This window comes from Bubalus bubalis, chromosome 14, assembly GCF_019923935.1.
Source record: "Bubalus bubalis isolate 160015118507 breed Murrah chromosome 14, NDDB_SH_1, whole genome shotgun sequence".
NCBI classification, from domain to species: domain Eukaryota; kingdom Metazoa; phylum Chordata; class Mammalia; order Artiodactyla; family Bovidae; genus Bubalus; species Bubalus bubalis.
Genome location: NC_059170.1, coordinates 55,732,051 through 55,745,163, shown reverse-complemented (window position 1 = coordinate 55,745,163; position 13,113 = coordinate 55,732,051). Strand labels below are relative to the sequence as shown.

Below are 13,113 nucleotides of genomic sequence, written 5' to 3'. Positions count from 1 at the left end.
CTGCTACATTTAAGAGGGGAGGGTTGGTGTGCTTCACTTCCTGGGCAGTGTGTTTTGTTCTTCATGGCTTTATTGAGGTACAATTTACATATGACAAAATTCACCCATTTTAAGTGAACAGCTCATGCATTTTGGTAAAAATTGATATAGTGTACCTGAGGAAAATGGTCTTGGAGCTGACACCCTAAGGATGCAGAGGATTTAAACAGCCAAAGGCAGGGGAGGACTGTTCTAAGCAGAGGTCACAGCAATGTGCCAGCCCCTCCTGGGAGCGTGGTGTGTTTAGGGAACTTGGGTGAGTCCTGAACCACCTAAAAAAAGCAGGCTGTGTCACCATCCTTCATTCAATATGCTCATAAATATTTTCCTCAGAACATTTAAAAGTCAACAGCATTTTATTGCCCAAATGTGTAAATTCCAGTTCTGTGAAGCACATGTCTCTCTAAAACAACTCCATCCCTGTTGGTTTATCCAAGGTTTTACTGTAGCAGTGAGTAAATATTAGGATAGTAAAATTCAGAATGGTCCCTGAGGGGAGAATAAAGTGTTAATAAGATTTCCCCCCCTTTTTAGGTCTTGTTTAAATGAGAATGTAAAGTACGTGTACTATTTCCTCTGTAATTTATTCCCCTTTGGAACAAACCCACCACATCAAAATGAGAATGGGAAGGTGATTCAGAGGCAGAAGAAGGGAAAGGAACTATACTCAGAAAGATATCGTTTTACAAGCTTATGCTATGCTAAGTCGCTTCAGTCGTGTCCGACTCTGTGCGACCCCATAGACGGCAGTCCACCAGGCTCCCCCGTCCCTGGGATTCTCCAGGCAAGAACATTGGAGTGGGTTGCCATTTCCTTCTCCAATGCATGAAAGTGAAAAGTGAAAGTGAAGTCGCTCAGTCGTGTCCGACTCTTAGTGACCCCATGGACTGCAGTCTACCAGGCTCCTCCATCCATGGGCTTTTCCAAGCAAGAGTACTGGAGTGGGGTGCCATTTACAAGCTTAGAACCTGAAAAAAAATCCAGTTAGCAAAAACACTGAAAGGCCGTTTCCACTTGGAAATATCTATGCAGAAAGAAGATAATAAAATGGATTTGATGAACATATAGTATTGTCTTTGCCACAAGCCAACTTTTCTTATTTGATGCTTTCCACATTAATGCATGTTTATTGTAGCAAGTGAAATAAGTGTATGAAGGCGAGACCCGTCATCTCCTTACTACTTCCCGCCTCTCCTCACGTTCCCTTCCCTGCCACACCTCTGTCCTTGTTCCTGTAACTATACTTCATGTTCCTGTGCGATTCAGGAGAAATGAACTCTGAAAGACTCTTCTGAACTGGAGATTGTCATGATAATGCTTCTAGAGTTGCTGGGAAACACCTGAAGGGAATGTTCACCCAAGAGGTACCTTGTGTTGACAGAGTAGGGATAGAATTGAAAATCCAGTGCTTTGTTTATTTTTTCTTGGCTCACTGCAGGTGGCTGGCATCTCTGCCCCTGGCTAGGCTTTCTGAACTCCCTTGTCACTGTTAGAAGCTTTGCTTCTGAATGGTAGACCCAGCTGGAGCTGTGGCAGCAGAAAGACCTGGGTTCAGATCCTGGCTTTGCCTCTTATGGTCTCTGTGATGTTAATAAATTTTGTAATGAACCCTTCCTAGGTCATGGAAGCAGCATGACTTCATATTTGAAACAGAGACCTAGTACCTATCTCTGGGGTGTTTGCAGTACCTACTCTTTTTAAATAAACATTTATTTATTTGGCTGTGCCAGGTCTTGATTGTGTTACATGGGATCTTTGATTTTCATGAGATCTAGTACCTTGACCAGAGATCCAACCCGAGCCACCTGCATTGGGAGCACAGAGTCTTAACCACTGGACCACCAGGGAAGTCCATTACAGTACCTACTCTTCAATCTCCCAGGTTATTGGATATCTCTGACGTCTTAGGATCCACAGTCAGAGACCAAGGCAAGTCGTATTTAAAGTGTCACAGGGGACTGAGAAGTTGGGCCTAACGTCTGTCAGTGAAACCAAGTGTCATAAGATAGGGAGGAAAGGAAGAGAAAGTATAGACTTGAGAATGTTAGTGGGGACTTCCCTGGAAGTCCAGTGGTTAACACTCCATGCTTCTGCTGCAGGGAGCACGGGTTGGATCCATAGTCAGTGAAGTGGGATCCTGCATGCCACATGGCCAAAAAGAAAATACATGAATAAATGGAAAGGTATTTTTAAAAACCTTAAAAAATGTTAGTGGGCTGAAGTGGATTTGGAGTACTCATTTTGGAAGGAAGAAAGGTATCCAGGAAATGAAGGTTGGGAGATGTAGAGATTGTTAGAAAGATGTTGAGACTGATCAGGCAGTTGGGCTTCCAGTTTTCCTCTTCATTAGTTATGCATAGCTCCCATCAACAGAGGCAGGGTTCTGCTGTGGCAGACCTTTCTTATTAATGACCCAGTGGAATAAAAGATTCCATGGAGCCCTGAGTGTCCCCAGAGGAAGGGATTGGGTCTGTCCAGTGCTTTAAGTTTGTTCTGCAGTTTAGTATACATGTATGTTTGTGTGTGTGTGCCTGTCCAGTCGCTCAGTCATGTCCGACTCTTTGCGATCCCATGGACTGTAGCCCACGAGGCGTCTTTGTCCATGGGATTTCCCAGGCAAGAATACTGGAGTGGGTGGCCATTTCCTTCTGCAGGGGATCTTCTTGACCCAGGGACTGATGATCTGCAGTACAGGTGGATTCTTGACCACTGTGGAAGTGGTCACTTGACCACTTGACCACCAAGGAAGCCCTAAGTTTAATGTAACAGTGGTCTAAAAGCAGAGAAGCCCAATTAAGGGCAAGTGGCAAACTTTGCCAATGTTGAAAGGGCAGTGAGCATAAACATTGACAACTGAAAAAATTAAAAACAAAAAGATCGTGTCAAAGAATTCATCCACATGAGGACAAAGGGCAGCACCCAAACACAAAAACTTGGATATTTACAGGTATACTTTGGAGATACTGCAAATTTGGTTCCAAATTACTGCAATTAAGTGAATATTGTAATAAATCGAGTTGCACACCTTTTCTGGTTTCCCAGGGCATGTAAAAGTTATGTTTACACCACACTATAGTCTATTAAGTGTGCAAAGCATTGTCTAAAAACATATATATATACTTTAATGAAAAAATGTTTTCTTGCCAAAAATTATTAACCGTCATCTCAGCCTTCCACAAGTTGTAGTAGTAACATGAGAGATCATGGATCACCAACAAATATAATCATGATGAGAAAATTTTGGAATGTTGTGAGAATTACCAAAATGTGACTCAGAGACACAAGAGGAGCAAATGCTATTGGGACAATGGCACTAATAGACTTCGTCGATACAGAGTTGCCAAAGATCTTCAATTTGTAAAAAAAAAAAAATGAAGTGTCTGTGAAGCACAATACAATGAGATCTGCCTGTACACAAATGTCCAAAAGGGGGAAAAAATTTGAAGAAATATTCATCAGTTTATTCATTAAAACCATAAATCACTTTAGGTATTTCAAACAGAGGGATTTAATACAGGGGATTCAGTCATAAAGCTGGTGGAAGAGCTGGGAGAGCTAAAAGGCAGAAGGTGATGTTACCCAGGGACCAGAAATTCAAGGAGCTGGGGACATGTTCCAAGCAGTTAGGGTCTGTATGTTCAAAGCTATTTGTTTACCTAGTGTTCTAAAAACAGCTCTGTAGCTTTTCTGGTCTTTGTGCTTCTCTAGTCTGTGGGTTAGATTATAATTTCAAGGCTTAATTTTATGGCTTGTACAACATGGAGTCCCTGTAGGGAATCAAGGCCATGACAATGATCTTGTAGTTATCAACAGGCTGTGAAAGCTGGTCCATGGCATCTTAAACTTTGACAAGCAGGTGAATCATACAGCTGGGCTCCCTTGGTTTTGCCTTGCTCTGATTCAGCCCAGGGTTTGTTTGCTGATGTTTATGTAAACCAAGGAATGGTGCACGTGCCCTTTCCTCCTGGGTGTGTTTTAGGGGGAGAAGTGCATCTGTGCTCCAGGTGTGAGTTTAATGTTCCCAGTAGCATGATCCGATGGCAGAGCTGTTGAACATTTCTGTGGACACTCAGGGTTCCGTGAGTTTTTTGTGTGCTTTCAATTTATTTATTTTTAATTAAAGGATAATTGTTTTACAATATTGCATTGGTTTCTGCCATACACCAGCATGAATCAGCCATAGGTATACATATGTCCCTTCCCTCTTGAACCTCCGTCCCACCTCTCACCCCTTCCCACCCCTCTAGGTTGTTACAGAGCCCTGGTTTGAGTTCCTGGAGTTATACAGCAAATTTCCATTGGCTGTGTTACATACCGCAAGGTTACATACCTTTGAAGGAAGCAGTTTGGGAGCAGCTCAGTTGTGACTTTGCATAAAGAGGTGGAGAGGGGGCCATTTTGGTTTCTAGAATGGTATAATGTTCTCTCTCAGGCTGGCATGCAGTGGCTCATTCCTCAGCCTCCTCCATCATCCTCCTGTGCCCTGGGTTGTCCCTTCCTGCTTTGCTTCCTTGGATTAGTCCTCCCTGCATGTGGCGGGAACAGGGAACCCAGACCATCCCCCAGCTGATCTTCCCATTGATAATAGCTCTAGTGATAGAGTCCGTGGTTCCTGTGACAAGTCTGTGGTTCCTAGGACAAGTGAGAAGTCTTCTGTTCTGAGTCTTCTGTCCATGCTTGCCACTCTGGACCAGGCTGATGGATTAATTCCCACAATTTCTACTGTCTTTACTCTTCCTTTAAGTGGGAAGATTCTGTATCAAAAAACACATATTTCCACTGAATTCTATCCCTAAGAACTTTCCAATCTCCCCAAAGTAGGGTCAAGTTCGCCAGCCTAAGAAATTTGTCCTGAACTTGGCTGGGTACCCCACTTGTCCTCCTATCTACCCGGCATGGGCACTGGGCTGTTCTAATCAAATTACTCAGTTGGGGTCTCCCCCAACCGTATCCTGTTTGCTCCCACATATAGATCTCTCCTTCACACTCTGTTACTGGTAAAAGCTTTTTCAGCAAGGGAGGGTTTACTACAATGGTCTTCTAAGCTCAGCTTGCCCAAGGAGGGGTGACATTCTGGGCAGCTTCTTAAAGAATATGATCAGAAAGCATGCGATTACCTCTCCTGAGTGTGATCCCTAGGAACTCCTAGACTCAAGAGTTCAGCCAGGCTGATCAAAGGGACACAATTTCTCCCATGCACTGTGATTGATGATTTGCAAAGCATTTAGAGCTTAACACACATTCTTAATTTGATCCTCACGTTCAATATTTTTCCCAGATGACAAAAGAGAAGCTTGGAGATTAGGGAGCAGAGGGCTGGTTATATAATTGAAAGCTGGGCCAGAAATCAAGATACTCAGACGCTGACTTCTAGACCTTCTTTCTGTACCAAAGGACTAGCCTAGGAAGATGTAATGAGTGTGGGTGCTTACAGCAAATGTGTCCTTGCAAAGGTCAAAAAGATGAATTTGCCAGAGCCTGGAAAGGGTACATTTTTGCAAAGGAAGCCTTCTGTGAATGGTGGAGGGGTGGGATGGTGAAAGCAGAGTAAGACTGGGGAGGATCCCCTCCATAGAGGGAGATAGTCCTAATAGTCCCATACATTTTCCAAAGATAGTGTCTTTTGATTCAAAGACATTAGAAAAAGCAGGTCTATTCTACATGATTGAAAGAAGACTGGTTTGACTAAAGCCCTGACAAAGGTAGTTGAAGCATGGTACATGTTCATCTCTCTGATGCTAAAACTTACACCTTAAGAGGGGAGGGAGGGCTTCCCTGCTGGCTGCCTGCCAGTGCAGGAGACAAGGGTTCAATCCCTGGTACAGGAAGATCCCACATGCTGCTGAGCTACTAAGACCCTGTACTGCAACAGCTGAGCCTGTGCTCTGGAGACTGGGAGCTGCAACCACTGAGCCCATGTGCCCCAGAGCCCATGCTCCACAGCCAAAGAAGCCACCGCAGTGAGAAGCCCAAGCACCACAACTAGAGAGCAGCCTGCCCATCAACGAAGACCCGGCACAGCCAAAGATAAATAAAATTATTTTTTTAAAAATTTTTAAAAAGAGAGGAAGGAGAGGAGACTTAAGATATATTAGTGTTTCTCTGCTGTGACACCCCTAGACCTTACACTTCTGGTATGCTGGGAATTGCTGGCCAATCCTGAATCTCCAGGATTCAGGACTCATCTGGGTTTGCCTGGAGGGCTGGCAAGGTAGATCCCAGGCCTAGCACCAATCTTGAAGGGCAATCTTTTTTTAAAAAGATTATTTTATTCAAGTAGAGTTGATTTACAGTGACAGTGTTGTGTTCATTTCTCCTGTACAGCAAAGTGATTCAGTTATATATATCTTCTTTTTAAAAAATTAAATTTTGTTATTGAAGGATAATTGCTTTACAGAATTTTGCTGTTTTCTGTCAAACCTCAACATGAATCAGCCATAGGTATACATGTATCCCCTCCCTTTTGAAACTCCCTCCCATCTCCCTTCCCATCCTACCCCTCTAGGTTGATACAGAGCCCCTGTTTGAGTTTCCTTGGCCATACAGCAAATTCCCCTGGGCTATCTATTTTACATATGGTAATGTAAGTTTCCATGTTACTCTTTCCATACATCTCACCCTCTCCCTCCCTCTCCCCATGTCCATAAGTCTATTCTCTATGTCTGTTTCTCCACTGTTGCCCTGTAAGTAAATTCTTCAGTACCATTTTCTCTAGATTCCATATATATATGCGTTAGAATATGGTATTTCTCTTTCTCTTTCTGACTTACTTCACTCTGTATAATAGGTTCTACGTTCATCCACCTCATTAGTACTGACTCAAAGGCGTTCCTTTTTATGGGTGAAAATCTGTATGCAGGTCAGGAAGCAACAGTTAGAACTGGACATGGAACAACAGACTGGTTCCAAATAGGAAAAGGAGTATGTCAAGGCTGTATATTGTCACCCTGCTTATTTAACTTATATGCAGAGTACATCATGAGAAACGCTGGACTGGAAGAAACACAAGTTGGAATCAAGATTGCCGGGAGAAGTATCAATAACCTCAGATATGCAGATGACACCACCCTTATGGCAGAAAGTGAAGAGGAACTAAAAAGCCTCTTGATGAAAGTGAAAGAGGAGAGTGAAAAAGTTGGCTTAAAGCTCAACATTCAGAAAACAAAGATCATGGCATCCGGTCCCACCACTTCATGGGAAATAGATGGGGAAACAGTGGAAACAGTGTCAGACTTTATTTTGGGGGGCTCCAAAATCACTGCAGATGGTGACTGCAGCCATGAAATTAAAAGACGCTTACTCCTTGGAAGGAAAGATATGACCAACCTAGATAGCATATTCAAAAGCAGAGACATTACTTTGCCAACAAAGGTCTGTCTAGTCAAAGCTATGGTTTTTCCTGTGGTCATGTATGGATGTGAGAGTTGGACTGTGAAGAAGGCTGAGCGCCGAAGAATTGATGCTTTTGAACTGTGGTGTTGGAGAAGACTCTTGAGAGTCCCTTGCACTGCAAGGAGATCCAACCAGTCCATTCTGAAGGAGATCAGCCCTGGGATTTCTTTGGAAGGAATGATACTAAAGCTGAAACTCCAGTACTTTGGCCACCTCATGTAAAGAGTTGACTCATTGGAAAAGACTCTGATGCTGGGAAGGATTGGGGGCAGGAGGAGAAGGGGACGACAGAGGATGAGATGGCTGGATGGCATCACTGACTCGATGGACGTGAGTCTGAGTGAACTCCAGGAGTTGGTGATGGACAGGGAGGCCTGGCGTGCCGTGATTCATGGGGTCGCAAAGAGTCGGACACGACTGAGTGACTGAACTGAATATTCCATTGTGTATATGTACCACAACTTCTTTATCCATTCATCTGTTGATGGACATCTAGGTTGCTTCCATGTTCTAGCTATTGTAAATAGTGCTGCAATGAACAATGGAATACATGTGTCTTTTTCAATTTTGGTTTCCTCAGGGTATATGCCTAGGAGTGGGATTCCTGGGTCATATGGTGGTTTTATTCCTAGTTTTTTAAGGAATCTCCATACCGTCTTCCATACTGGCTGTATCGATTTGCATTCCCACCAACAGTGCAAGAGTGTTCCCTTTTCTCCACACCCTCTCCAGCATTTATTGTTTACAGACTTTCTGATGAGGGGCATTCTGACCAGTGTGAGATGATATCTTATTGTAGTTTTGATTTGCATTTCTCTAATAATGAGCTATGTTGAGCATCTTTTCATGTGTTTGTTAGCCATCTGTATGTCTTGTTTGGAGAAATGTCTGTTTAGGTCTTTTCCCCACTTTTTGATTGGGTTGTTTGTTTTTCTGGTATTGAGTTGTATGAGCTGCTTGTATATTTTGGAAATTAATCCTTTGTCAGTTGTTTCATTTGCTGTTATTTTCTTCCATTCTGAGAGCTGTCTTTTCACCTTGCTTACAGTTTCCTTTGCTGTGCAAAAGCTTTTAAGTTTAATCAGGTCCCACTTGTTTACTTTTGTTTTTATTTCCATTACTCTAGGAATTGGGTCATAGAGGATCTTGCTTTGATTTATGTCATCGAGTGTTCTGCCTATGTTTTCCTCTAAGAGTTTTATAGTTTCTGGTCTTACATTTAGGTCTTTAATCCATTTTGAGTTTATCTTTGTGTATGGTGTTAGGAAGTGTTCTAATTTCATTCTTTTACATGTAGCTGTCCAGTTTTCCCAGCACTACTTATTGAAGAGACTGTCTTTGCCCTGTTGTATATTCTTGCCTCCTTTGTAAAAAATAAGGTACCCATATGTGCATATGGGTTTATTTCTGGGCTTTCTATCTTGTTCCATTGGTCTATATTTCTGTTTTTGTGACAGTAACTTACTGTCTTGATGACTGTAGCTTTGTAGTATAATCTGAAGTCAGGAAGGTTGATTCCTCCAGCTCCATTTTTCTTTCTCAAGACTGCTTTGGCTATTTGGGGTCTTTTGTGTCTCCATATGAATTGGGAAATTTTTTGTTCTAGTTCTGTGAAAAATGCCATTGATAATTTGATAGGGATCATATTGAACCTGTAGATTGCATTTGGTAGTATAGTCATTTTCACAATATTGATTCTTCCTACCCAGGAACATGGAATATCTCTCCATCTGTTTATGTCATCTTTGATTTCTTTCATTAGTGTCTTATAATTTTCTGTGTACACTTCTTCTGTCCCCTTAGGTAGGTTTATTCCTAGATATTTAATTATTTTTGTTGCAGTGGTGAATGGGATTGATTCTTAATTTCTTTTTCTGATTTTTCATTGTTCATATACAGAAATACAAGTGATTTCTGTGTATTGATTTTGTATCCTGCAACTTTGCTAAATTCACTGATTAGCTCTAGTAATTTTCTGATACTATCTTTAGGGTTTTCTATGTACAGTATCATGTCATCTGCAAACAGTGAGAGCTTTACTTCTTTTCCAATCTGGATTCCTTTTATCTCTTTTTATTCTGTGATTGCTATAGCTAAAACTTCCAGAACTATGTTGAATAATAGTGGTGAATGTGGACCCCCTTGTCTTGTTCCTGATCTTAGGGGGAATGCTTTCAGTTTTTCACCACTGAGAATAATGTTTGCTGTAGGGTTATCATATATGGCCTTTACTATGTTGAGGTAGGTTCCTTGTATGCCCATTTTTTGAAGACTTAATCATAAATGGGTGCTAAATTTTGTCAAAGGCTTTTTCTGCATCTCTTCAGATGATCATATGATTTTTATCTTTCAATTTGTTTATATGGTGTGTCCCATTGACTGATTTGTGTATATTGAAGAATCCTTGCATCCCTGGGATAAACCCAACTTGATCATGGTGTATGAGCTTTTTTATGTGTTGCTGAATTCTGTTTGCTAAAATTTTGTTGAGAATTTTTGCACCTATGTTTATCAGTGATATTGGCCTGTAGTTTTCTTTTTTGTGTTGTCTTTGTCTGGTTTTGGTATCAGGGTGATGGTGGCCTCATGGAATGAGTTTGGAAGTGTTCCTTCCTCTGCAATTTTTTGAAAAAGTTTTAGAAGGATAGGCATTAGATCTTCTCTAAATGTTTGATAGAATTCTCCTGTGAAGCCACCTGTTCCTGGGCTTTTGTTTTTTGGGAGATTTTTTTATCACAGTTTCAATTTCAGTGCTTGTAATTGGATTATTCATAATTTCTATTTCTTCCTGGTTCAGTCTTGGAATATTGAACTTTTCAAAGAATCTGTCCATTTCTTCCAGTTTATCTATTTTATTGCCATATAGTTGTTCACAATAGTCTCTTATAATCCTTTGTATTTCTGCATTGTCTGTTGTAACCTCTCCTTTTTCATTTCTAATTTTGTTGATTTGATTCTCCTCTTTTTTTCTTGATGAGTCTGGCTAAAGGTTGGTCAATTTTGTTTATCTTCTCAAAGAACCAGCTTTTAGTTTTATTAATCTTTACTATTGTTTCTTTCATTTCTTTTTCATTTATTTCTGCTCAGATCTTTATGATTTCTTTCCTTCTACTAATTTTTTTTTAATTCTTTTTCCAGTTTTAGGTGTAAAGTTAGGTTGTCTATTCAATGTTTTTCTTGTTTCTTGAGGTAGGATTGTATTGCTATAAACTTCCCTCTTAGAACTGCTTTTGCTGCATCCCATAGGTTTTGAGTTGTCGTGTTTTCATTGTCATTTGTTTCTAGACATTTTTTGATTTCCCTTTTGATTTCTTCAGTAACCTGTTCGTTGTTTAGAAACGTGTTGTTTAGTCTCCAATTGTTTGTGTTTCTTACACTTTTTTTTTTTTTTGGTAATTGATATCTAGTGTCATAACATTGTGGTCAGAGAAGATGCTTGATATGATTTCAGTTTTCTTATATTTACTGAGGTTTGATTTGTGACCCAAGATGTGGTCTATCCTGGAGAATGTTCTATGTGCACTTGAGAATAAGGTGTATTCTTCTGCATTTGGATGGAATGTCCTGAAGATATAAGTGAGATCCATCTCATCTAATGTATCATTTAAGACTTGCATTTCCTTATTAATTTTCTGTTTTGATGATCTGTCCATTGGTGTGAGTAGGGTGTTAAAATCTCCTACTATTATTGTGTTACTGTCAATTTCTCCTTTTATGTCTGTTAGTGTTTGTCTTATGTATTGAGGGGCTCCTATGTTGGATGCATAGATATTTACAATTATTATGTCTTCCTCTTGGATTGATCCCTTGATCATTATGTAGTGTCCTTCCTTATCTCTTGTAATCTTCTTTATTTTAAGGTCTATTTTGTCTGATATGAGGATTGCTACTCCAGCCTTCTTTTGCTTCCCATTTGCATGGAATATATTTTTCCATCCTCTCACTTTCAGTCTATATGTGTCTTGAGGTCTGAAGTGGGTTTCTTGTAGACAGCATATATATGGATCTTGTTTTTGTATCCATTCAGCCAATCTGTGTCTTTTGGTTGGAGCATTTAATCCATTTACATTTAAAGTAATTAGTGATATATATGTTCCTATTGGCACTTTCTAATTGTTTGGAGTTGATTTTGTAGATCTTTTTTCTTCTCTTGTATTTCTTGACTATATAAGTCCCTTTAACATTTGTTGTAAAGCTGGTTTGGTGGTACTGAATTCTCTTAACTTTTGCTTGTCTGAAAAGCTTTTTTTCCTCCATCAATTTTGAATAAGATTCTTGCTGGGTACAGTAATCTTGATTGTGTATTTTTCCCTTTCAGTACTTTAAATATATCCTGCCATTCCCTTCTGGCCTGCAGAGTTTCTGCTAAAAGATCAGCTGTTAAGTGTATGAGGTTTCCCTTGTATGTTACTTATTGCTTCTCCCTTACTGCTTTTAATAGTCTTTCTTTGTGTTTAGTCTTTGTTAGTTTAATTAATATGTGTCTAATTAAACTAACAAAGGCTATGTGTCTGGGCTTCCCTTGTAGCTCAGTCAGTAAAGAATCTGCCTGCAGTATAGGAGACCGGGGTTCAACCCCTGGGTTAGGAAGATACCCTGGAGAAGGAAATGGCAACCCACTCCAGTATCCTTGCCTGGAAAATCTCATGGACACAGGAGCCTGGTGGACTGCACTCCATGGGGCCGCAAAGAGTAGGGCATGACTGAGTGACTAACACTTAGTATGTGTCTTGGCGTGTTTCTCCTTGGGTTTATCCTGTATGGGACTCTTTGTGCCTCTTGAACTTGATTGACTATTTCCTTTTCATGTTGGGGAAATTTTCAACTATAATCTATTCAAAAGAGATTTTCTTTTTCTTTTTCTCTTCTTCTTCTTCTGGGACCCCTATAATTCGAATGTTGGTGCATTTGATATGGTCCCAGAGGTCTCTGAGAGTGTCCTCAGCTCTTTTCATTCTTTTTACTTTATTCTGCTCTTCAGAAGTTATTTCCACCATTTTATCTTCCAGCTTACTGATTTGTTCCTCTGCTTCAGATATTCTGCTATCGATTCCTTCAAGAGTATTTTTAATTTCAGTAATTGTGTTGTTTGTCTCTGTATGTTTATTCTTTAATTCTTCTCAGTTCAGTTCAGTCGCTCAGTCATATCCAACTCTTTGCGACCCCATGAATCGCAGCACACCAGGCCTCCCTGTCCATCACCAACTCCTGGAGTTCACTCAGACTCATGTCCATCGAGTCAGTGATGCCATCTGGCCATTTCATCCTCTGTCGTCCCCTTCTCCTCCTGCCCCCAATCCCTCCCAGCATCAGAGTCTTTTCCAATGAGTCAACTCTTCGCATGAGGTAGCCAAAGTACTGGAGTTTCAGCTTCAGCATCATTCCCTCCAAAGAAATCCCAGGGCTGATCTCCTTCAGAATGGACTGGTTGGATCTCCTTGCAGTCCATGAGACTCTCAAGAGTCTTCTCCAACACCACAGTTCAAAAGCATCAATTCTTCAGCACTTAGCCTTCTTCACAGTCCAACTCTCACATCCATACATGACCACAGGAAAAACCATAGCCTTGACTAGACGGACCTTAGTTGGCAAAGTATTGTCTCTGCTTTTGAATATGCTATCTAGGTTGGTCATAACTTTCCTTCCAAGGAGTAAGTGTCTTTTAATTTCATGGCTGCAGTC

At 40.8% G+C, this 13,113-nt stretch overlaps 1 long non-coding RNA gene across 1 annotated transcript in view; it reads left to right on the top strand.

Annotated features, from left to right (window-relative positions):
- Positions 1–13,113, top strand: part of LOC102396509 — a 31,428-nt gene that overhangs the window by 3,222 nt on the left and 15,093 nt on the right. The gene's annotated exons all lie outside the window — the stretch shown is intronic.